This window comes from Leucoraja erinacea, unplaced genomic scaffold, assembly GCF_028641065.1.
Source record: "Leucoraja erinacea ecotype New England unplaced genomic scaffold, Leri_hhj_1 Leri_1402S, whole genome shotgun sequence".
Lineage (NCBI taxonomy): Eukaryota > Metazoa > Chordata > Chondrichthyes > Rajiformes > Rajidae > Leucoraja > Leucoraja erinaceus.
Genome location: NW_026575674.1, coordinates 21,443 through 26,389, shown reverse-complemented (window position 1 = coordinate 26,389; position 4,947 = coordinate 21,443). Strand labels below are relative to the sequence as shown.

The following is a 4,947-nucleotide window of genomic DNA, read 5'->3' as shown; positions in this document are numbered from 1 at the left end:
TCATTTCCTCACAGGTAATTTTGTGGCGATCATCGTACTCGGACGGGGAAAGTGCGGACTGTCCCGGAGCATCACCTACTACCTGGTGGCGATGGCGGCAGCAGATCTATCGGCCGTCTTCTTCAACGTGTCGATATTTTACCTTTACGCTGCGATGTTTCAGGATATTCACACAGTTGCTTGCACCCTACAAAGAGTGATGGCCTATGTGTCCCTGGACTGGTCAGTCTGGTTAACTGTCGCTTTTACATTTGATCGCTATGTGGCCATTTGTTGCCAGGACTTTAAGACCAGATACTGCACGGTTCGAATCGCTACAGTTGCGATAGCGACAGTGTATGCGGTGAGTTTAATACGACATATTCCCTACTATTTTGCATTTTATTTTTATTATATACACGTGCCAATTGATTGCATCGAAAAGCCGGAATACTTTTCCCTCCCCGAGTGGCTTGCCTTCTCCTGGATTCACACCATTTTAACCCCTCTGTTTCCGTTTTTCGTTATTGTGTCCCTTAATATCCTGACGGTCAGATCGATCGTGGTGGCGAGCCGAGCCCGGAGTAAGCTCCGCGCTCACGTCAGTGAGGAGAAACATGAGGACCCGGAGATGGAGAGTAGAAGGAAATCGATAATTTTACTCTTCTATGTGTCCGCCAGTTTCATCCTCCTGTGGCTGACGGATGTGTGCTTCTTCATTTACACGCATATTGCCAACTTACACACAGTCCAAAGCTACGCTAACCCAAGGTACATGGCAATATATGCTGCGGACATGCTTAAAATGCTGAGTTCGTGCACGAACACGTTTATTTATGTGGTGACTCAGTCTAGGGTCAGAGACGAACTAAAACATGCAATCAAGTATCCCTTCACAATGTGTCTTAAGCCTGTTAAACATTAAATAGATTTAAGAATTGTGGATTTGCTTCTCGCTTCTCGGCCTTTTGGCTAAGATCAAGTGTAGAATTGTGGATTTGTTAATGAAGGGGTAACGAAGTAACCATAGTGGCAGCGTATATTAATATTTCAAATCATTGCACACTAATTGTTCTGGAAATGTTGAAATGAGTTCGTCATGGTGAGTGTTTCAAACCGCTGTCTCTGGGCTGAAACAATGCGAGCCGTTTGCCGCAGCAGGGAGTAAACTGGAATAAATGAGACCAGCTCTGTGTATTTCTAGACCGGGATCATCTGTATGTGTCAGCGTAAAGGACGGAGCGCCCCCTGCAGATCGGTTGTGTCACGATCCTATAACCGTCCGTGCCATTTCACTAAAGGCAATAGTGGATTAATGTGTTGGAAGGAACAGCAGATTCTGGTTTATAACGAAGATGGACACAAAGAGGTGTAGTAACACAGCGGGCCAGCATCTCTGGAGAATAGGAATAGGTGAGGTTTCGGGACGAATTCCTCCTGCAGACTGAGTCAACTGGAAGGGAAACGAGAGATATAGAAAAAGTGAATGAAAATATGCAAACAGTAACGTCTATGACTGAAACAGTGCATTGATAGCTGCGGGCCCGGTGAGAACGATTCAAGAGTGGATGCAAGAGTTACTGGAAGTTCGAGACATCCATTTTCATACCAGTGGGTTGTAAGCTTACCAAGCCAAATATGAGGTTCTGTTCCTCCAATTTGCGCTTGATCTCACTCTGAAACATGGAGGAGGGCCAGGGCAGAAAGGTCACATGGATTTAACTTTCATGTACTGCACGAAAATCATAATAATTGGACATTACATGCACACCTATCAATACCACATTTTACATGTGATGAGTTCACATACACCTCTCTAGCAAAGCGCTCTGACCGCCAAAACTGTTGGATCTCCGCTTGCCAACCATTTAACGCCGCTTCACATTCCCATCCTGAATGTTCTGTCCTTAATGTCATTGTTTGACACGCAAACTACGAGTGCAGCACTTCATATCTGCTTCACTGGCGTACAACCTAACGGCATGAACTTTAAATTCGCGTCATGGAGTCATGCATCTTCGGGCCAATGATAGACATATCACGCTGGAGTAACTCAGCGGTACAGGCAGCATCTCTGTAGAGATGTAATGTCGTTTCGGGTCGAGACTCATCCTCGGACCAACTCGTCCACGCAAACAAGAAGGACATCTGAATTCGCCATATTTTCTCACGTTTGTCACATATCTCCCTCGACGTTTCCTCTACATATACAGTGTCTATACAAGGGTATTTCCAATGCTTAGCACCGGCCTCCTCTTGCTCCTGTCGCAGAGTTTTCCATATACCCATCAACCGTTGAGAGAAAAATATGCCCCACAGTTTCCAGTACGCATCTTAAACCTATGTCTTCTGGCAGTGCAGATGCTGGTTTACACAACAGGCCACATCGCTGGATAACATGAAGGTGACGTTTCAGGACATATTTAAGAAAGGTCCCATCGATGCCACGGCACTGGGCGTGTAATCGCTGGAATTTAGGATGAGTGGGTCATAATTGAAACGTTTCGAATAGTGAAAGGCTTGGATAGTGTGGATATGAACTGGATATTTCCATTAGTGGTATATTATATGAACAGAGGCCACAGTCTCAGAATACATGGAAGTGCCTTTAGAAAGATAACGAGGAGAAATATATGTATTCAGGGGTTGAAGAATCGGTGGAATTCATTGCCACAGATGGACGAAGATGGCTGCAGGTGGCTGTAGATGGTGCCCTGGTATTATTCCACGTCTCAAAGACGTGTCGGTTTGTGGGTGAATTGGCTTCGGTAAAATTGTAAATTGTCTATCTTTTGTCGGATAGTGTTAGTGTACGGGGAGTTAATTGATCGGCACGGACTAGAAGGTCCAATAGGCCTATTTCCATGCGCTTTTCGAAACGGCATCTACGTCTTTTTTCCAGAGATGCTGCCTGACCCGCTGACTTTGTGTCTAACTCCACCTTAATCCTATGTGCTCTGGTTCTTGATTACCGTATTTTGGGTAAAATTCTGAATATTCAACCTAGCTATTCCCTTCCCATTTTATACGCCTCTATCAGATCAGCCTTTACCCTTTTAAGTTTCAAGAAATAAAGTCCGAGCCTGCCCAAACATTTATCATATGTCAAGCCCTCATGTCATGGAAACATGCTGGTCGACTCTCTCTGCACCAATTCCGGCATAACACCGTCCTTCCAGACGCACGGTGACCAAAGCTAAGAAAATATATTCCAAGTGTGGATTCGCCATCTCGTATCAGTTGATGACAACTATTTCGCAGACTGCTGAGCAATTCGAGCATTTGATTTATAAAATTAAATGCTGGAATTATGCCAAGCGAAGGGAAGCGGAGTTAATGTTTCACAGAAAGGGTAGATGAAGCACTATCATATCTCCATCAACCACCACTCCCAGAAGAAGTTCCAGACACTCACACTCTGCCTCAGAGCGCGATGGGGGTCAGTTATCTGGATACTTTCAAGAGAGATCTAGAGAGGGCTCTTAGAGATAGCGGAGTCAGATGATATGGGGGGAAGGCTGGAACGAGGTACTGATTGGGGATGATAAGCCATGATCACATTGAATGGCGGTGCTGGCTCGAAGGGCCGAATAACCTTTTTTTGCAGCTATTATCTATGGTCTTTAGCACCATCCTACTATCTGTGAACAATTCACAATATTTTACCAAAGCGGACAAACCTGTATGTCTTTGGAGTATGTGAGAAAACTGGACCACCCCGGCAAAACCTAGGTCACGTGGATAACGTACAAATCCGCAGCAAATATACCACTGCACCACTGATGTCGTCCGTCTGTCTGTCTGTCTGTCTGTCCGTCTGTCCGTCTGTCCGTCTGTCTGTCTGTCTGTCTGTCTGTCTGTCTGTCTGTCTGTCTGTCTGTCTGTCTGTCTGTCTGTTGTCTGTCTGTCTGTCTGTCTGCCTGTCTGTCTGTCTGTCTGTCTGTCTGTCTGTCTGTCTCTGTCCGTCTGTCCGTCTGTCCTGTCTGTCTGTCTGTCTGTCTGTCTGTCTGTCTGTCTATCTGTCTGTCTGTCTGTCTTTCTTTCTATCTGTCTGTCTGTCTGTCTGTCTGTCTGTCTGTCTGTCTCTCTGTCCATACATCTGTCTACCTATGCATATATCTATCTATTTATCCATATCTATCTTGCTATGCTATTATATTATTATTATTACATTACATTACATAAGTAAAGCTCTGAACTTGTGCTTTTCTGGATTGTGCGTTCTTTCTATTTGCGCAAAAACGGTACGCGATAACGCTACGATGCTTCGATAGACAATAGACAATATGTGCAGGAGTAGGCCATTCGACCCTTCGAGCCAGCGCCGCCATTCAATGTGATCATGGCTGACCATACGCAATCTGTACCCCGTTCCTACCTTCTCCACATATCCGCTAATTTTAAGAGCTCTATCTAGCTCTCTCTTCAAAGCATCCAGAGAACCTGCCTCCAGCGCCCTCAGAGGCAGATCATTCCTGACTCACTGTCATTCTTAAACTGCGGCCCCTGGTCGTAGACTACCCTAACATCGGGAACATGTTTGCTGCCTATAGTGTGTCCAAGCCCTTAGCAATCTTATATATTTCAATGAGATACCCTCTCATCCTAAACTCCAGAGTGTAAAAGCCCAGCTGCTCCATTCTCTCAGCATATGACTGTTCCGTCACCCCGGGATTTAATATTGTAAACCTACGCTGCACTCACCCAATAGCAGGAATGGCCTTCCTCAAAATTAGGGGACAAAAACTGCACACTCATTCGGAGTCGCTCAATGTCCGAATACACGTTTCTCGCAATCCTCTAAACACTATATAGTTTAAATTTAATCAATGCCCTGTCATAATGAATACTGTTATCAATGCTTCCTTTGTTTCACCATGTTTGTGTTCAGCATGGTTTCCTCTACTTCCAGCTATCCTTTCTGGTAGCCTCTGCTCTCAACAAAAATAAATGGAGCCGATGCCAACG

At 45.1% G+C, this 4,947-nt stretch overlaps 1 non-coding gene across 1 annotated transcript; it reads left to right on the top strand.

The window, feature by feature from the left end:
• The first annotated feature begins 931 nt into the window (after window positions 1-931).
• On the top strand, window positions 932-1,129 carry LOC129715787 (U2 spliceosomal RNA). The gene has a single exon (XR_008726554.1). It is a non-coding gene; the product is annotated as a U2 spliceosomal RNA (small nuclear RNA).
• The last annotated feature ends 3,818 nt before the right edge of the window (window positions 1,130-4,947 follow it).